The 22,294-nt window shown below is 27.6% G+C and overlaps 1 protein-coding gene and 1 long non-coding RNA gene across 3 annotated transcripts in view; one reads left to right on the forward strand and one right to left on the reverse strand.

Moving 5' to 3' along the window:
* LOC111419501 (uncharacterized) overlaps positions 1-22,294 on the forward strand; it is an 87,677-nt gene that overhangs the window by 13,553 nt on the left and 51,830 nt on the right. The window lies entirely within an intron of this gene.
* On the reverse strand, positions 2,371-4,337 carry LOC139430597 (uncharacterized). Of its 2 annotated transcripts, none has more exons than XR_011640995.1 (3): positions 3,435-4,337; positions 3,203-3,356; positions 2,371-3,041 (listed from the first exon to the last, which is right to left on the reverse strand). It is a non-coding gene; the product is annotated as an uncharacterized lncRNA (long non-coding RNA). The 2 variants fall into 2 exon arrangements; XR_011640993.1 differs by having other exon boundaries at positions 2,373-3,041; positions 3,278-3,356; positions 3,435-4,307.

Here is a 22,294-nt window from a genome sequence, read left to right on the forward strand (position 1 = left end):
GAACGATTTCTGCTGCTGCTGTTTCAATGTAGAGTTGATCAAGACATAGCCCATTTAGTAGTTTACGGCATAATAGAGATTTGAAGAATATTTCTGAAACTTTTCTCGCTAGCAACATCTTGCAGGCTTAATGTAGAGATGATGTAAATTTCATACGAAGTTATCTCTATGAAGATTTAATAGAATACATAAAGTACATTTAGTAAGCCAAATAGAGAAAGGCAGGTTTGAAAGACCCTTGACGTAGTCTCAGATATAGTTTTGATACACAGCTCAATACAGTTTTGATACGAACTTGCTAGAGACTTAGCGCTGTACAGATTTGTTTTTACGCAGATCTAATAGATATTTGATGCAATAGATAAGCATAGTTATGTGGTTTACTATTTTCCAGCTGTGTTCAAATCTAAATCGAAAACATCATTAGATTGAAATAATGAGTGATTTGATCAACTTCTTTCGATAGGTCCTTACTGAAGCATTTTTGAACTTCCACTATATTTGATTATTTTACGATGGTAAAGATTATTGGTGGAACGGATATCCGACAACTATCCGGTATCCAGCCATTTTTTGGGCTTTGGCCAGATATTAAAAACCAATTACTTAGTACTCCACCATTCACAGGAATTAGTATCTCTTTTAGGTGTTGGAAGCTGCAGATAATAATCAAGTTCAACCCCAATACTTTTTTCATTGAATACAACTTTATTTATATCAGGTTTGTCATTAGCAACCTCATTGTAACAATCCCAATACGACATATAAAATCTTTTGTTGCAGTTTCGTCTACTTTTCTTGTCTTCGCTTGTAATTCATCATCACATTCATTACTGACAGAACTGTCGCTGTTATCACTTTCGATTATTAATTAAAGTATCCTCTTTTTAATGCAAAAAGCCGTTTTGAAAAATCACTTTCAGTTCTTGAAAATTCGAAATTTTGCAATTTTTGCCGATTAAGTTTTAAAAATTCGTATAAAATCCAGTTTTTGGAATATGAGGATGAAAATTTCCTAAAATGTTAATAAAAATGTCTTCTTTCCAATGAACCAACCCGTTTCGAAAAATAATTTTTAATTTTTGAGAAAACAATATTTGAAATTTTGATAAAGTTTTCGATGATGCAATTTTCATCGATAACTTTCAAAATTCGCTATAAAATTAATTTCTTAAAGGATCCTTGTGAAAATGTCGCCAATTATTAATTAAAGTACTCTCTTTTTAATGCAACAAGCCATTTTAAAAAATCGCTTTTAGTTTTTGAGAAATACATTTTTGAAATGATCGACAATTTTTTCGAATTTTACAATTTTCGCCCATTAAGTTTTAAAAATTCGTATAAAATCCAGTTCTTGGAATATGAGTATGAAAATTTCCCAAATTGTTAATAAAAGTGTCTTCTTTCTAATGAACCAACCCGTTTCGAAAAATAGCTTTTAATTTTTGAGAAAACAATATTTAAAATTTTGATAAAGTTTTCGATGTTGTAATTTTCATCGATAACTTTCAAAATTCGCTATAAAATTAATTTCTTGAAGGATCCCTTTGGAGATATTACCAATTATTAATTATAGTATCCTCTCTTTAATGCAAAAAGTCGTTTTGAAAAATCACTTTCAGTTCTTGAGAAATAAATTTTTGAAATGATCTACAATTTCTTCGAATTTTGCAATTTTTGCCGATTAAGTTTTAAAAACTCGTATAAAATCCAGTTTTTGGAATATGAGGATGAAAATTTCCTAAAATGTTAATAAAAATGTCTTCTTTCCAATGAACCAACCCGTTTCGAAAAATAGCTTTTAATTTTTGAGAAAACAATATTTAAAATTTTGATAAAGTTTTCGATGTTGTAATTTTCATCGATAACTTTCAAAATTCGCTATAAAATTAATTTCTTGAAGGATCCTTGTGGAAATATCACCAATTATTAATTAAAGTATCCTCTTTTTAATGCAAAAAGCCGTTTTGAAAAATCACTTTTAGTTCTTGAGAAATAAATTTTTGAAATAATCGACAGTTTTTGCGAATTTTGTAAATTTTCGCAGATTAAGTTTCAAAAATTCGTATAAAATCCAGTTCTTGGAATATGAGTATGAAAATTTTCCAAAATGTTAATAAAAGTGTCTTCTTTCCAATGAACCAACGCGTTTTGAAAAATCCCTTTTAGTTCTTGAGAAATAAATTTTTGAAATAATCGACAATTTTTGCGAATTTTGCAAATTTTCGCCCATTAAGTTTTAAAAATTCGTATAAAATCCAGTTCTTGGAATATGAGTATGAAAATTTTCCAAATTGTTAATAAAAGTGTCTTCTTTCCAATGAACCAACCCGTTTTGAAAAATAACTTTTAGTTTTTGAGAAAACAACATTTGAAGTTTTGATAAAATTTTCGATGTTGCAATTTTCATCGATAACTTTCAAAATTCGCTATAAAATTCATTTCTTGAAGGATCCTTGTGCAAATATCACCAATTATTAACTAAATTATCCTCTTTTTAGAGTTGCTTCATTAGTTAAAGCAGCATCAAATCGCAATATAGGGTATCACTTCAGAAATCCACCAGAACTTATATCCGGATATCCTGCCGAAGGGGATGCCGAATATCCGGTATCCGGCTTTTCTTAAAATCAGTTATCCGTTTTGGAAAAATAACAATCAAGTAATATAAATAAAATTAACTGCAAAGAAGAGTTTCTGGTGGTTCCTAATCTGGGCAAGAATTCAGACGGTCGTGCCATTGTGTTATTTTGGGAGAGACTCCAAGCCAGAAATCCTAGCTATCTGGTCGATATTGACATACTCGATCGTTACAAAACCTAAGATGGAGTATTTGGAAGCACGATACCAAGGATGGCAGGCTTATTTAACGCCAAAAATTTTCTGACATGGCTTTCCATGCATACTACAACCTTTACTGCAAGACATCCTAGGTTGGATGTAACGATGGAAGCCATTTTTCCAAGTATTGCTGATTGAGGTTAGAACAAGACATCCAACGTTTCTTTATAATTCTTACAAGTATTAATCATCGTCCATATCTGTAAAAAAGAATTTTTTTTAAGTATATTATAAGTCATTATCTTTGATTCCAATAAATGTTAACACTCTGTACAAAATTTCATTCAACAGCTCAATCTATGTACTTAATAAAGCAAAAAAAAGTCGTAGTTTATACGGAAAATAACACTCAATTACGAACCATTACCCGTTCAATTACCAACGAAGAAATCAGTAAACGTTCGTCAAACACGAAACAGTACCACAAAGATGATACCTTTTATGACAAAGAACCATCTCATCGTAAGACTTTACCGAACCTAATTGCTTCGAAACCAATTTTCCTTCTTGTTTCCCTTCGAAACACGAACGAACAGAAAGAACAAGCATTAGTGGAGAAGAAGGGAAGTAGAAAATAGGGCCCGGGTACTTACGGTTGGTTTACCAAAGAAAAGCTCAAAGAGACCCGAACCGGTAAGTAATAATACACCCGATACTGTTATTACCGAGACCCAACAGAATCCGCGATTCTCGACCGCGTTTGCACTAAGACCACTTTTCCTCGACGACGGTCTTCAGCGTTGGTTGTTTCTTTGAGAGAAGACGGACATGTGATGATTATCGCCCGACGTCGACTCAGGCGTCCGTTAGGTTTGTCTTCTAGATGGTGGAATGTAAGTAAGTAAAGAGATGAGCAAAAAAAAGAGACCATACGAGGAGGTTTAATGAGATGTAATCTTTTCTTTTTATGTAGTTTCAATGTACAGAAAATGAAGAGATTTAAACAAATTCTATTTTTATACGATACACAACCTCAATGTCACTCGGTTAGGTGACAAATTCGGTTCTGAACATTGTCCAAAAACAATAATATACACATCGACATTGTGCACGCTCAAGGTGAAATTCTTCGTTGAATATCAATCGGCACGCGTAGCTTTGTGGTTGCAAAACTTTGTCATCGTTGTCAAATTAGGGAACGAAAAATAAACACATCGTCCGTATTCTTTTCCATTCGAGTCGCTTGGATAATCGCACCCTCAGTTTCCCATCTTTCCGTTTCAGTTTAAAGGTACGTTCGTTTTTTATCTTATTCCGGCACGTTCGTGGTCGTTCTTTTTACTCGTTACGTTCTCGGTGGGTTTAAATCGCCATCGTACCATGAGTTTATTAATACGACACACAAACCACGTCTTCTTACACGTGTTACCTCTTCTCTCATCTTAAACCAGTCTTTGTTGTTTTTCTTTTTTAGTTTTGCTTTTTCTTTTTTCGTTTCATTTTGGTTTTCTTGTGGGCTATTTTTACGGTTCACCTCGACTTAATGAGGCTAACTGATCCCAGATGGTGTTAATTTTAAATACATATGTAAACCAGGAAAAGGAATACGTGATATTTATTGAAAATATACAATAATAAGATTTGGTTCTTGGAAGAATTATTTTTAAATTTGTTTAATAATTTTAAATTGTCTTTGTAGCAAAATGAATTCGTTACACAGGCCTGTGTATATGCACGGTAAAGCGATGGCGCAATGTCCCATACCGATGCGCCCTGCAAAACCACCACAAAGACCAAATACACCACCTCCTCCTTCACCGATAACTCCAGGTCCGAGTACTTCTTTTATTCCCGGCGATGAAGAAGAAGAAATTGAGGAGCACATACCTTATTTAATCTGTCGATCTGATTGTAAAATGGTGGTGCCGCACGAAGCCACAAGAGATGTTTTAACGGGAAGGGTTTCTTATTATTTACTAGATGAAAATGGGGTTCAAAAATATATTCCTAAACACATATTTTGTGCATTAAAACTTAACAAAAAACAAAGAGATAAATACGGGGAATACCCGGTGGTGGGAGCTCATCAGAGATTTCTACCGAAAAAAGAAGTTAAAAAACGCAACTATAAAAGGCATTACATTTCGCAAGAAGTTGGCGCTAGGGGAGTTTACGGCGTAAGTTTTTATTTATGTTGATTGGTCTGGAATGTGGTTAGTTTTATTTCTGGAATGAAAAAGGAATAGCGTGTTGTGTCCGAATTAAACGTCGCATAACATTAGTAAGTCAACGTCCGCGCGAACACTAAAGATTATCTATCTAACCGAAAATTCGTGTCGTGTCGAGGTCAAATCGAAAATAAAAACAATTTTTTTTTTCTTACTCCGAATTCGGCATGTTATTTTGTGTGGTCATTTCTCAATTGCTAAACGGGCCGTAAAACGGAACCGTTAATTTATACGAGCGCGAATATACATGAAAATTCCAAACGGAGCGATTATACTTTGAACTAATAGGCACCGATCGAATGGATCGTACAATGGAACAATTAAAACCGTTAATGTATGCAGTTTGAAACCGTATGGGTGGTCTGAACCGTGGTTTAATCCGATTTCAATAGAAAGTATTGGCAGTTCAACATAATGTTTGGTGGTTACAATAAGTTTTGCTACTGGAGAAACTGTACTCGGCAATAAATTACAATTCCTACACTCTATAGGAACGTAATATCTAAATCAATGTGTTTGTAACTACATTCGAACAACTATATTTAATGAATTTAAATGAGTCATCAAATTTATTTAGCAATTTATTTGTTTATGTCAATCTAACATTTTACTTTCTAAGCGATTAACATGCAGAGTTTGATTTAAAAAAATTATAACAAGGAGGTTTATAGAAAATAAGAAATTATATCTGAGATACCAAAACTAAATTAAATTTGCTTTAAAATGATCGTAATTTCATCATGACATCTCATTTGATTTTTGAAATATGATGTTTTAAAGTTATCATTATAAATTTTCAACGATTTTTAGCGCGGATTTGGATTTAAACCACCATAACACCAAGATTTATGGGAAATAAGAAATGATACCTGAAATATCAAAACTGAATTAAATTTGCTTTAAATGATCGTAATTTCATCATGATATCTCATTTAATTTTTGAAATATGATGTTTTAAAGTTATCATTATAAATTTTCAACGATTTTTAGCGCGGATTTGGATTTAAACCACGATAACACCAAGATTTATGAGAAATAAGAAATGATACCTGAAATATCAAAACTGAATTAAATTTGCTTTAAAATGCTTGTCATTTCATCTTGGTATCTCATTTGGTTCTTGAGATATGATGTTTTAAAATTTCGATTTTATATGCTCAGCAGTTTGATTTAAAATACGATAACACCAATATTTATAGAAAGTAAGAAATTATACTTAACATATCAAAACTGTATTAAATTTGCTTTAAAATGATCGTAATTTCATCATAATATCTCATTTGGTTCTTGAGATACAATGCTTAAAAGTTTTTCTGCAATTTTCTGCAATTTTTATCGAGAACGGAATTTAAAATTCGATAACGCCAAGGTTTATGGGAAATATGAAATGATATTTGAAATATCAAAACTGAATCAAATTTGCTTTAAAATGCTTGTTATTTCATCGTGGTATCTCATTTTATTCTTGAGATATGATGTTTTAAAATTTCCATTTTATATTCTCAGCGATTATTAACAAACAGAGTTTGATTTAAAAAAACATAACAAAGAGATTTATAAAAATTAAGAAATTCTTTTAAAGATGCTAAAACTAAATTAAAGTTGCTTTAAAATACCTTTTATTTCAACATATCTCATTTAGTTCTTGAGATACGATACTTTGAAATTTCAACTTTTACGTTTTCAGAGTTTGTTAACACGCAGAGTTGAATTGCAAGAATGATAACAACGGGATCTATAGCAAATAAGAAAATATATCTGAGACAGTAAAACTGAATTAAATATGCTTTAAGATGCTTTTTATTTCATCGTGATATCTCATGTGGTTCTTGAGATATGTCGTTTCGTAGTTTTCATTATAAATTGTTAGCGATTGTTAACGTAGTTTGATTTAAAATACGATAACACCCATATTTATAGAATGTAAGAAATTATACTTAACATATTAAAACTATATTAAATTTGCTTTAAAATGATCGTAATTTCATCATAATATCTCATTTGGTCTTTAAGATACAATGATTTAAAGTTTTTATAGTTAATTTTCGCCGATTGTTATCGAGAATGGAATTTAAAATTTGATAACGCCAAGGTTTATGGGAAATAAGAAATGATATCTAAAATATCAAAACTAAATTAAATTTGCTTTAAAATTTCTGTTGTTTCATCGTGGTATCTCATTTGGTTGTTGAGATATGATATATTAAAATTTCCATTTTATTTTCTCAGCAATAATTATTAACAAATAGAGTTGAATTTAAAAAAAATATAACAAAGAGATGTATACAAATTAACAAATTTGTTTAAAGATACTAAAACTAAATTAAATTTGTTTTAAAATACTTTTTATTTCAACATATCTCATTTAGTTCTTGAGATACGATATTTTCAAATATCAACTTATACGTTTTCAGAGTTTGATAACGCGCAGAGTTGAATTGAAAGAATGATAACAACGGAATCTATAGCAAATAAGAAATTACATCTGAGGGAGTAAAACTGAATTAAATATGCTTTAGAATGCTCTTTATTTCATCGTGATATCTCATCTGGTTTTTGAGATATGACGTTTTATAGATTTCCTTATAATTTGTAGCGATTGTTAACGCAGTTTGATTTAAAATACGATAACACCAACATTTATAGAAAATAAGAAATTATATTTAACATATCAAAACTATACTGAATTTGCTTTAAAATGATCGTAATTTCATCATAATATCTCATTTGGTTCTTGAGATACAATGCTTTAAAGTTTTTATAATTAATTTTCTGCGATTGTTATCGAGAATGGAATTTAAAATTCGATAACGCCAAGGTTTATGGGAAGTAAGAAATGATATCTGAAATATCAAATCTGGATTAAATTTGCTTTAAAACACTTTTTATTTCATCGTGATATTTCAGCTGGTTTTTGAGATATGACGTTTTATAGTTTCCATCATAAATTTTTAGCGATTCTTAACGCAGTTTAATTTAAAATACGATAACACCAACATTAATAGAAAATAAGAAATTATATTTAACATATCAAAACTATATTAAATTTGCTTTAAAATGATCGTAATTTCATCATAATATGTTATTTGGTTCTTGAGATACAATGCTTTAAAGTTTTTATAATTAATTGTCTGCGATTGTTATTGAGAATGGAATTTAAAATTCGATAACGCCAAGGTTTATGGGAAATAAGAAATGATATCTGAAATATTAAAACTGAATTAAATTTGCTTTAAAGTGCTTGTTATTTCATCGTAGTATCTCACTTTGTTCTTGAGATATGATATTTTAAAATTTCCATTTTATATTCTCAGCGATTATTAACTAGAGATACTAAAACTAAATTAAATTTTCTTTAAAATTCTTCCTATTTCTTTACGTTCTTTCAATTAGTTTTTGAGATATACAGCCGAAATTAAAAAAATATATAAACTTCAAATCTAAAAAGATATGAACGTCATCATATTATATATTTCTGAAATTTTTACAATGCTTGTTGTTTCATATGGTTTCTCAATCGGAGTTGAAGTTAAGGTTATAGAAAAAGAAAACGGTTGAATAATACAAAGTCATTGATTCCAAGTTAAACTAAATATAACATCATACTAAATCCTGAACAAGTGCATAAATAATTCACCGACATGGTGTATTACCATATTTTACTGATTGGAAGTATATTTCATGACAATTTAAATCTTAAAATATTTCATGATAAGCACTAAATATAAATAAATTTAACTTGTCTCTAAAATTGATTCATTGTCATGCTAATCTATAGAAGAATTAGAATTACTTTCTTATTTATTAATTTTATTGTCAGAAATTGATGGATTACCCTGTAAAAGTAAATAGTTATAGCCCTATAATGATGCTTTAGAATACAATTCACTTTCTAACTCATCACAATAATGTCGGAGTATTTTTTTAAATTATTATAGTTACGACATAACTCAAATTTATACATTTCCTATGTCTGTTTTCCCGAAATATTTCAGATGAAATCCCATTATTTCAATTTACTGCTGTAAAGTAACCTTTAGGTTTAATTCAAAATATAAATTGTTTTCTAACTCATCATAACATGGTCGTGATAACTTTTTAAAATTATTATTTTATAATCTAAATTACTAGATGTACAAATAAGATCATGTTTTGATAAATTTTTTAAATCGAATCTAATTATTTTAATTCCTAAGTGTAAAATAGACACTTTAAAATAGACTTTTAGCTTTAACTTATGATATAAATCACTTTCCAACTCATCATTATAATTTGTAATTGTTTTCTCCAGATTCATTTTTTATCTTTAGGACTGTATCGAATGAATAATTGAAAAAAAATCAATAATTATAAAGATGATATATTGTTTTTTAAAAAATCGGTGCTATAAATTTGTTTCGGTACACAAAAGAACCGTCATCAGGCACCACGTCGAATTGTCAGAGATAGAGCTATTGTTGAAATGAAATAACGAGTGCACAACATATTAACTGTATTAAACTGTTAAAATTGTAAAAATACGGTAAACACAACAACTACTTATTATTATTATTAATTTTTTTCAATTATTCATTCCATACAATCATCATAATAAGGTCAAGGGTTTTTTTTTTAAATTTACTATTATTATGACAACAGAAATAGACAAATATCGCTATAAGATCCAATTTCTTAAAATTGTTTATATCAAATCCCATTATTTCAATTCATTGTTGTAAAGTAGAGACTTTTAGCTTTAATTTGAAGTATAAATCGTTTCCTAACTCATCATAATGTGGTCGGGGGATTTTTTTTAAATTCACTATTGTTATAACTTATAACATGTTTTCCCTTAAGATCATTTTTGGAGAAATTTTTCATATCGAACCTAACTATTTCAATACCTTATTATAAAATAGAGAATTTTAGCTTTAAGTTGTGATATAAATCATTTTCTAACTCATCATAATAAGATCAGGGTGATTTTTTTAAATTTACTATTTTGTGACAATCCAAATTGAAAGATATTCCTATCAGACCTTATTTCTTAAAATTATTTAAATCAAGCTCAATTAATTCAATTCATTGTTGTAAAGTAGAGAGTTTTAGCTATAACTTGAAGTGTAAATCGCTTCCTAACTCATTATAATAAGGTCACGACAATTTTTTTAAATATATTCTTATTATAGCATAACCCAAATTAACAGGTTTTCCTACAATGTCATTTTTCTATAAATTTTTTATATCAAACTTAATTATTTTAATACTTTATTATAAAATAGAGACTTTTAGCTTTAACTTGTGATATAAATCACTTTCTAACTCATCATAATAAGGTCAAGGTAATTTTTTTAAAGTTACTATTTTTATGACAATCCGAATTGACAGATAGTCATAGCAGACCTTATTTCTTAAAAATGTCTAATTCAAGCTCAATTATTTCAATTCATTGTTGTAAAGTAGAGACTTTTAGCTTTAATTTGAAGTATAAATCGCTTCCTAACTCATGATAATAAGGTCACGACAATTTTTTTAAATATATTCTTATTATAACATAAGCCAAATTAACAGGTTTTCCTATAATGTCATTTTTCTAGAAATTTTTTATATCAAACTTAATTATTTTAATACTTTATTATAAAATAGAGACTTTTAGCTTTAACTTGTGATATAAATCACTTTCTAAGTCATCATAATAAGATCAGGGTGATTTTTTTAAATTTGCTATTGTTATGACAATCTAAAATGAAAGATATTCCTATCAGACGTTATTTCTTAGAATTTTTTAAATCAAGCTCCATTATTTTAATTCATTGTTGTAAAGTAGAGACTTCTAGCTTTAATTTGAAGTATAAATCGCGTTCCAACTCATCATAATAAGGTTAGGTAAATTTTTTTTAAATATACTTTTATTATAACATAACCCAAATTAACAGGTTTTCCTATAATGTCATTTTTCTAGCAATTTTTTATATCGAACCTAACTATTTCAATACTTTATTATAAAATACAAAATTTTAGCTTTAACTTGTGATATAAATCTCTTTCTAAGTCATCATAATAAGATCAGGGTGATTTTTGTAAATTTACTATTGTTATGACAATCCAAAATGAAAGATATTCCTATCAGACGTTATTTCTTAAAATTTTTTAAATCAAGCTCCATTATTTCAATTCATTGTTGTAAAGTAGAGACTTTTAGCTTTAATTTGAAGTATAAATCGCGTTCCAACTCATCATAATAAAGTTAGGTCAATTATTTTTAAATATACTTTTATTATAACAACCCAAATTAACAGGCTTTTCTATAAAGTTATTTTTCTAGAAATTTTTTATATCAAACCTAATTATTTTAATACTTTATTATAAAATAGAGACTTTTAGCTTTAACTTGTGATATAAATCACTTTCTAACTAATCATAATAAGGTCAGGGTGATTTTTTTAAATTTACTATTTTTATGACATAATCCAAATTGACAGATATTCCTATCAGAACTTATTTCTTAAAAATTTTTAAATTAAGCTCCATTATTTCAATTAATTGTTGTAAAGTAGAGACTTTTAGCTTTAATTTGAAGTATAAATCGCTTGCTAAGTCATCATGATAAGGTTAGGGTAATATTTTTTAAATATGCTCTTATCATAACATAATCCAAATTAACCGGGTTTCCTATAATGTCATTTTTTAGAAATTTTTTATATCAAACCTAATTATTTCAATACCTTATTATAAAATAGAGACTTTTAGCTTTAACTTGTGATATAAATCACTTTCTAACTCATGATAATAAGGTCAGGGTGATTTTTTTAAATTTACTATTGTTATGACATGACAATCCAAATTGACAGATATTCATATCAGATCTTTTTTTTTAAAAATTTTTAAATCAAGTTCCATTATTTCAAATCATTGTTGTAAAGTAGAGACTTTGAGCTTTAATTTGAAGTATAAATCGCTTTCCAACTTATCATAATAAGGTTAGGGCAATTTTATGTAAATATACTCTTGTTATAACCTAAATTAACAGATTTTCCTATAATGTCATTTTTCTAGAAATTTTTTATATCGAACCTAATTATTTCAATACCTTATTATAAAATAGAGACTCTTAGCTTCAACTTGTGATATAAATCGCTTCCTAACTCATCATAATATGGTTGAGACAATTTTTTTAAAATTTACTATTGTTATAATACAACCTAAATTAACAGCTATTCTTCTAACAATAAGATCATTTTTGAAGACATTTTTTTGTGTCAAACATTATTATTTCAATACTTTATTATAAAATAGAAACTTTTAGCTATAACTTGTAATTCTTTTAAATTGACTGTAGTTGTGATATAACCCAATTTAACCCTTTGTGTCCCAAGAAGTCAAAAATTTTGAAACTTTGTGGCAGAATTAAAACGCTATCAAAATACATTCAGTAGAGGCCTTTGGAATCAATTTTAGCAAAATATGCAATCACCCCATTCCAGGGGGATAATGGTACTTGAGAGTACCGTCAAGCATTAAAATATATTTTCAGTATACAAACACTATTATTGCTAATACAAAAATAATACATTTTTTATTACGTTGGAAAATAGGTAACACTTGCTTTATCTAAATCACATTATGACATTCAGAAAAACAGTTCTTTCTTTCATTACAACATAAATAAACATTGCACAAAGTACATTTTGAGTGGGGTCTAGCTTTGGCAGAACAATTTTCGCAACATCCTCTTTCTTTTGAACTTACGCTATAACATTTTCGTGGACGCAGTAAATTTGAATATTTATTTATCAGAAATTAGCAAAATCTGATAGAATATTGAGAAAAAACATATTGAGCAAAAACTAACATTTTCGCATAATCTAAGTATCAAAAAAGATGATAATTTAAAAATTCCTGGAAGCCGTATTTATTGAAATTAAGGAACGAGACTTATTCTAAATTAAAGCTCAAAGCTTTCTCTTTAAAATGATGTATAATAATTGTTAGGTTGGATTGGAAAAATATTGAGAAAAAAAATGTTGAAATAAAACTTACATTTTCGTATAACCTAAAAGTGTCAAAAAAGATGTTAATTTAAAAATTCCTGGAAGCCGTATTTATTGAAATTAAGGAATGAGACTTATTCTAAATTAAAGCTCAAAGCTTTCTCTTTAAAATGATGTATAATAATTGTTAGGTTGGATTGGAAAAATATTGAGAAAAAAAATGTTGAAATAAAGCTTACATTTTCGTATAACCTAAAAGTGTCCAAAACGATGCTAATTTAAAAATTCCTGGAAGCCGTATTTATTAAAATTAAGGAATGAGACTTATTCTAAATTAAAGTTCAAAGCTTTCTCTTTAAAATGATGTATAATAATATTTGGGTTGGATTGGAAAAATATTGAGAAAAAAATGTTGAAATAAAACTTACATTTTCGTATAACCTAAAAGTGTCAAAAAAGATGTTAATTTAATAAATTCCTGGAAGCCGTATTTATTGAAATTAAGGAATGAGACTTATTCTAAATTAAAGCTCAAAGCTTTCTTTTTAAAATGATGTATAATAATAGTTGGGTTGGGTTGGAAAAATATTGAGAAAAAAAATGTTGAAATAAAACTTACATTTTCGTATAACCTAAAAGTGTTAAAAAAGATGTTAATTTAAATATTCCTGGAAGCCGTATTTATTGAAATTAAGGAATGAGACTTATACTAAATTAAAGCTCAAAGCTTTCTTTTTAAAATGATGTATAATAATTGTTGGGTTGGGTTGGAAAAATATTGAGAAAAAAAATGTTGAAATAAAACTTACATTTTCGTATAACCTAAAAGTGTCAAAAAAGATGTTAATTTAAAAATTCCTGGAAGCCGTATTTATTGAAATTAAGGAATGAGACTTATTCTAAATTAAAGCTCAAAGCTTTCTTTTTAAAATGATGTATAATAATTGTTGGGTTGGGTTGGAAAAATATTGAGAAAAAAAATGTTGAAATAAAACTTACATTTTCGTATAACCTAAAAGTGTCAAAAAAGATGTTAATTTAAAAATTCCTGGAAGCCGTATTTATTGAAATTAAGGAACGAGACTTATTCTAAATTAAAGCTCAAAGCTTTCTCTTTAAAATGATGTATAATAATTGTTAGGTTGGATTGGAAAAATATTGAGAAAAAAAATGTTGAAATAAAACTTACATTTTCGTATAACCTAAAAGTGTCAAAAAAGATGTTAATTTAAAAATTCCTGGAAGCCGTATTTATTGAAATTAAGGAATGAGACTTATTCTAAATTAAAGCTCAAAGCTTTCTCTTTAAAATGATGTATAATAATTGTTAGGTTGGATTGGAAAAATATTGAGAAAAAAAATGTTGAAATAAAGCTTACATTTTCGTATAACCTAAAAGTGTCCAAAACGATGCTAATTTAAAAATTCCTGGAAGCCGTATTTATTGAAATTAAGGAATGAGACTTATTCTAAATTAAAGCTCAAAGCTTTCTCTTTAAAATGATGTATAATAATTGTTAGGTTGGATTGGAAAAATATTGAGAAAAAAAATGTTGAAATAAAACTTACATTTTCGTATAACCTAAAAGTGTCAAAAAAGATGTTAATTTAAAAATTCCTGGAAGCCGTATTTATTGAAATTAAGGAATGAGACTTATTCTAAATTAAAGCTCAAAGCTTTCTCTTTAAAATGATGTATAATAATTGTTAGGTTGGATTGGAAAAATATTGAGAAAAAAAATGTTGAAATAAAACTTACATTTTCGTATAACCTAAAAGTGTCAAAAAAGATGTTAATTTAAAAATTCCTGGAAGCCGTATTTATTGAAATTAAGGAATGAGACTTATTCTAAATTAAAGCTCAAAGCTTTCTCTTTAAAATGATGTATAATAATTGTTAGGTTGGATTGGAAAAATATTGAGAAAAAAAATGTTGAAATAAAGCTTACATTTTCGTATAACCTAAAAGTGTCCAAAACGATGCTAATTTAAAAATTCCTGGAAGCCGTATTTATTAAAATTAAGGAATGAGACTTATTCTAAATTAAAGCTCAAAGCTTTCTCTTTAAAATGATGTATAATAATAGTTGGGTTGGATTGGAAAAATATTGAGAAAAAAAATGTTGAAATAAAACTTACATTTTCGTATAACCTAAAAGTGTCAAAAAAGATGTTAATTTAAAAATTCCTGGAAGCCGTATTTATTGAAATTAAGGAATGAGACTTATTCTAAATTAAAGCTCAAAGCTTTCTCTTTAAAATGATGTATAATAATAGTTGGGTTGGATTGGAAAAATATTAAGAAAAAAAATGTTGAAATAAAACTTACATTTTCGTATAACCTAAAAGTGTCAAAAAAGATGTTAATTTAAAAATTCCTGGAAGCCGTATTTATTGAAGTTAAGGAATGAGACTTATTTTAAATTAAAGCTCAATGCTTTCTTTTTAAAATGATCTGTAATAATTACACCTAATAACCATTTATCAAAGAGATACCTTTTTGAACAACAAAATTCAACAAAACCACTTTTCACTAAACTTCTAACCTCACATCTGGATGAATAAGTTTAAATAGGTATACCTAAAAACCCTACAGTGCGGATTGTGTCATTTTTTATACAGATTCTTTCTTGTATAGACTACAGTTTAAAATGAGTGTTTAAAACTAGTGGTACTTTAAAGTACCGTCGGGACACAAAGGGTTAACAGACATTCCTATAAGATCCTATTTCTAAAGTTTTTTATATCAAATCCCATGATTTTTATTAATCGTTGTAAAGTTGGGACATTTAGCTTTAATTTGAAATATAGATCACTTTCTAAAGCAACCATAATAAAAATGAAGTGATTTTTTCAATTTTCCCTTCTTTTTGACAACTCAAAGAAATGCATAGGTTCATTTATAACGTATTCTACACTATTTCTACGATATCTATTGCTGTGTAAAATTGTGTTGCCACTAATGAATTAATAGTCAGGTATCCGTTATCATAATATATACAAGTTTCTGACACACACTATTCTCTTGCAATATAAATAACTTCTTGTTTAGAGATGTCATAAATTGCAGCGAAAACGTTACTTATATCAATTCATCTTCTTCAAATTTCCCCCATAAACCATCTGTTCAGAAACCCAAAAAGTTTCCTCTTCATCGTCTACAATATCAACGTTCAAAAGTCCTTTCTCTTGGTTGCACCCATGATACCTATCCTACAGTGTACAAACCCATGGTCGATGTTGTTGGAGGCAACGGCAGGTGTCTACCACTACCGCCATGACAGGTGAGCACGCGGTCAGTTCTGGTCGAACCGCGAAGGCCTCCTGACGTGTTCCCGTCTTCTTCCGGTGTTCTTGCGTGAGGTTCTCTTTTTCTTTACCTTTAGTGCGTTTAGAATCGGTCTGTGGACCTTCAAGTTGTAAAGCGAACGGCGCCACAGGATTAATAACGTGCACGCCGAGTTATATCCGATTCTTAAGAGTAAGTTCATTCAACATTTCTTCCTTTTTGCTCTTTACAAAGACAAAGAGAAAGATTTACGAAAGGTATTGCGCCGCACTCTAATAAATGAATTCGCGGTACGACGATTTGTGTTACTTCCGGTGCGCTTAATTATCATTTGCCACGGGTGCGTAGTTTTTAGTTACAAGTATAACCATCAACTTTAAGCGAGTTTAATTTTCTGTTTCTATAGGTTTTTTTGTTCATTTATGACTTAGTAGAAGCTGAAAAATTAGAAATTGATGTGGTAATTTCAAGTAGTTGCGGTTTTTATATCAGATTGTAGTTTGTATGAGGTCGATGAAAGTATTTTTTCTTTACAAGCAGATGGTGTTCTTTTAACTTACTTGGAGTTGAACTTTTTTCCCCATCTGTTCACCTTTTATATTGATAATATTTTTTTGCCAATTAAAAATTCTATATTCCATTAAAACTTAATAAACAATACTTAGGTAGAAGTTTTATGTAACATAAATTTGTTAGAACAGATTACGTGAAATGCCAAAACTTTCTAAGACGCAATAATGATCGTATAAGAAATGTGAATGTTCGCTAGGTTTTCCATTCTTTCTGAGCAGATAGTCGAAAATACATTAGTAAAACAACAATGTTACGTTCCATTCTCAGATGTAATCACTCACAACTTCATACCCAGATCACATTTGCATACAACTTGCCCGTGTTGGTTTATTACTATTCGCTCTCAACAATGGAATTGCAATTCCTATACGATTCGCGTCGTTACATTAGATTTTCTCTGTGGGAGACTTTACAAAAACAATCAACAAGAAAGATGTAACAACGACTTTCAATTTATTCTTTAAAAAACCGTTTAAAGTGAACCATTTAATGTGAACTTAAAAGTTTAAAGAGAATTGTTTGAGGCGTTTTAGAAAGTGTGTTTTAAAAAGATTTATCTTCACGTTTCAGTTTTGTCCCTAAAAGTTTCCTATTATGCATAGTAGCAGCAGCGGCATGCAAAAGTTTCTCCCCATAAAGTACGTTTAGGTCGTAAAACGGCTTGGTGAACAATAAAGCAACAACATTATCAACGATTTCCATCTGCACGATGAGTTTGCAAATGCGTAATGAAGTCGAACGGTTTCAAAACGAAATTTGTTAATTTGTGGCAGGTGTTTTATATCTTTTAACACGCGGAGTTTGCAAACTATCCTAAATTCTAACGCATTAATCGCTTATTAAAACAATGCAAGTAAATAATGGATATAGTTTGATATTAATAACGTAGAAACTGGAACATTCACTACCAAGGTATAAATGGTCGAGTTGTAACGTAGTTTATCGCTTATTGTTTGAAGTTTAATCCGGACTTTTTAATGACCACTTCATTTTATTCTACGACGTTAGTTGAAAGTAGGTTTTTCTAACGATGGATAAGTTTTTCTTAATTAAACTCTCGTTTTACGCCCACCACCGTAACTAAAAAGATTTTCACCAAATAAGAAAACTTTGCCGATTCATTTAAAAAATAGAAATTTCGAACAACTCTAATTGCTATATTTTCTAAATTATCGACTAATTCTATATAAAAATTTAATTTCATTTTAGTTGGGATTGAGTTGAGTGCAATCTCACAGTCATTTATAACTTCATACACTCCATCATAACACCAAGGATTAAAGCCCCTCATTCACAACGTTGATAAAGACCGTGATGTTTTCTTGTTAATACAGCTAGAGATGAAGTTCGTCTTAATTCTAAAGAATTATGAAAAGATATACAACACGATTAAGTGTCAAAATTAAAATTCATGAAATTCAAAAAATCGCTGTGAAGGTAATTTTTAAGCTTAAGATATGACTTTTATGTTAAATTAAAGCTTAATTCTTCCTCTTTAAGAAAATGTATGAATATCATTAACCATAATTATAAAATTGCTGAGATATTTAAACATAATTCGATCTCTACCATTTTGACAAACATCAGCATTTGAACACAAAATAAGTAAAATTCAAAAAATCGCTGAAACGATATTTTTTGAGTTTAAGAGGTGATTTTTATGTTAAATTGAAGCTAAATTCTCAATCTTTAAGAAAATCTATAGAAATTATGATCTATAATAACAAAAATATTGAGATATGTTAAGATATTGAGAGCTATACTTTTTAATAAATATCAAAATTAAAACAAAAAGTGGTAAAACTCGAGAAATCGTTGAGTAGTTAATTTTTAAGGTTGAGATATGATTTTTATGTTAAAATAAAGCTTAATTCTTTATCTTTTAGAAAACATATAAATATGATAAACGATAATTATAAAATTGTTGAGATATTTAAACATAATTAGATCTCAACCATTTTGACAAACATCAGCATTTGAACACAAAATAGATAAAATTTAAAAAATCCTGGAACGATATTTTTTAAGTTTAAGAAGTGATTTTTATGTTAAATTGGAGCTAAATTCTTAATCTTTAAGAAAATGTATAAAAATTATGGTCTATAATAACAAAAATATTGAGATATTTTAAGATAATGAGAGCTATACTTTTTAACAAATATCAAAATAAAAACAAAAAGTGATGAAACTCGAAAAATCGTTGAGAAGTTAATTTTTAAGGTTGTGATATGATTTCTATGTTAAAATAAAGCTTAATTCTTCATCTTCAAGAAAACATATAAATATTATAAACGATAATTATAAAATTGTTGAGATATTTAAACATAATTAGATATCTGCTTTTTGACAAACATCGGCGTTAGAACACAAAATAGATAAAATTCAAAAAATCGCTGGAACGATATTTTTTAAGTTCAAGAGGTGATTTTTATGTTAAATTGAAGCTAAATTCTTAATCTTTAAGAAAATGTATAGAAATTATGGTCTATAATAACAAAAATATTGAGATATCTTAAGATAATGGAGCTATACTTTTTAACAAATATCAAAGTAAAAACAAAAAGTGGTGAAACTCGAAAAATCGTTGAGAAGTTAATTTTTAAGGTTGCGATATGATTTCTATGTTAAAATAAAGCGTAATTCTTTATCTTTAAGAAAACATATAAATATTATAAAGGATAATTATCAAATTGTTGAGATATTTAAACATAACGAGATGTCTGCCTTTTGACAAACTTTAGCGTTAGAACACAAAATAGATAAAATTCAAAAAATCGCTGGAACGATATTTTTTTAAGTTTAAGAGGTGATTTTTATGTTAAATTGAAGCTAAATTCTTAATCTTTAAGAAAATGTATAGAAATTATGGTCTATAATAACAAAAATATTGAGATATTTTAAGATAATGAGAGCTATACTTTTTAACAAATATCAAAATTAAAACAAAAAGTGGTAAAACTTGAGAAATCGTTGAGATGTTAATTTTTAAGATTGAGATATGATTTTTATGTTAAAATAAAGCTTAATTCTTCATCTTCAAGAAAACATATAAATATTATAAACGATAATTATAAAATTGATGAGATATTTAATCATAATAAGATGTTTACCTTTTGACAAACATCGGCGTTAGAACACAGAATAGATAAAATTCAAAAAATCGCTGGAACGATATTTTTTAAGTTTAAGAGGTGATTTTTATGTTAAATTGAAGCTAAATTCTTAATCTTTAAGAAAATGTATAGAAATTATGGTCTATAATAACAAAAATATTGAGATATTTTAGATAATGAGAAGTATACTTTTTAACAAATATCAAAATTAAAACAAAAAGTGGTAAAACTCGAGAAATCGCTGAGAAGTTAATTTTTAAGGTTGAGATATGATTTTTATGTTAAAATAAAGCGTAATTCTTTGTCTTTAAGAAAACATATAAATATTATAAACGATAATTATAAAATTGTTAAGATATTTAAACATAATGAGATGCCTGCCTTTTGCAAACATCAGCGCTAGAACATAAAATAGAAAAAATTCAAAAAATCGCTTCAACGATATTTTTTAAGTTTAAGAGGTGATTTTTATGTTAAATTGGAGCTAAATTCTTGATCTTTAAGAAAATCTATAGAAATTGTAATCTATAATAACAAAGATATTGAGATATTTTAGATAATGAGAGCTATACTTTTTAACAAATATCAAAATTAGAACTAATAGTGGTAAAGCTCGAGAAATCGCTGAGAAGTTAATTTTGAAAGTTGAGATATGATTTTTATGTTAAAATAAAGCTTAATTCTTTATTTTTAAGAAAACATATAAATTTTATAAACGATAATTATAAAATTGATGAGATATTTAAACATAACGAGATGCCTGCCTTTTGAGAAACTTCGGCGTTAGAACACAAAATAGATAAAATTCAAAAAATCGCTGGAACGATATTTTTTAAGTTTAGGAGATGATTTTTATGTTAAATTGGAGCTAAATTCTTAATCTTTAAGAAAATCTATAGAAATTATGATCTATAATAACAAAGATATTGAGATATTTTAAGATAATGGGAGCTATGCCTTTTAACAAATATCAAAATTAAAACAAAAAGTGGTAAAACTCAAGAAATTGCTGATAAGTTAATTTTTAAGGTTGAGATATGATTTATATGTTGAAACAAAGCTTAATTCTTTATCTTTAAGAAGATATATAAATATTATAAACGATAATTATAAAATTGATGAGATATTTAATCATAATGAGATGTTTACCTTTTGACAAACATCGGCGTTAGAACACAGAATAGATAAAATTCAAAAAATCGCTGGAACGATATTTTTTAAGTTTAAGAGGTGATTTTTATGTTAAATTGAAGCTAAATTCTTAATCTTGAAGAAAATGTATAGAAATTATGGTCTATAATAACAAAAATATTGAGATATTTTAAGATAATGAGAGCTATACTTTTTAACAAATATCAAAATTAAAACAAAAAGTGGTAAAACTCGAGAAATCGCTGAGATGTTAATTTTTAAGGTTGCGATATGATTTTTATGTTAAAATAAAGCTTAATTCTTCATCTTCAAGAAAACATATAAATATTATAAACGATAATTATAAAATTGTTGAGATATTTAAACATAATGAGATGACTGCCTTTTAACAAACATCAACGTTAGAACATAAAATAGATAAAATTCAAGAAATCGCTTGAACGATATTTTTTAAGTTTAAGAGGTGATTTTTATGTTAAATTGAAGCTTAATTCTTAATCTTTAAGAAAATCTATAGAAATTGTAATCTATAATAACAAAGATATTGAGATATTTTAGATAATGAGAGCTATACTTTTTAACAAATATCAAAATTAGAACTAATAGTGGTAAAGCAAGAGAAATCGCTGAGAAGTTAATTTTGAAAGTTGAGATATGATTTCTATGTTAAAATAAAGCTTAATTCTTTATTTTTAAGAAAACATATAAATTTTATAAACGATAATTATAAAATTGATGAGATATTTAAACATAATGAGATATCTGCTTTTTGACAAACATCAGCGTTAAAACACAAAATAAATAAATTTCAAAAAATCGCTGGAACGATATTTTTTAAGTTTAAGAAGTGATTTTTATGTTAGATTGGAACTAAATTCTTGATTATTAAGAAAATCTATAGAAATTATGATCGGTAATAACAAAGATATTGAGATATTTTAGATAATGAGAAGTATACTTTTTAACAAATATCAAAATTAAAACAAAAAGTGGTAAAACTCGAGAAATCGCTGAGATGTTAATTTTTTAGGTTGAGATATGATTTTTATGTTAAAATAAAGCTTAATTCTTCATCTTCAAGAAAACATATAAATATTATAAACGATAATTATAAAATTGATGAGATATTTAATCATAATGAGATGTCTACCTTTTGACAAACATCGGCGTTAGAACACAGAATAGATA

Source organism: Onthophagus taurus, chromosome 7 (assembly GCF_036711975.1).
Source record: "Onthophagus taurus isolate NC chromosome 7, IU_Otau_3.0, whole genome shotgun sequence".
NCBI classification, from domain to species: domain Eukaryota; kingdom Metazoa; phylum Arthropoda; class Insecta; order Coleoptera; family Scarabaeidae; genus Onthophagus; species Onthophagus taurus.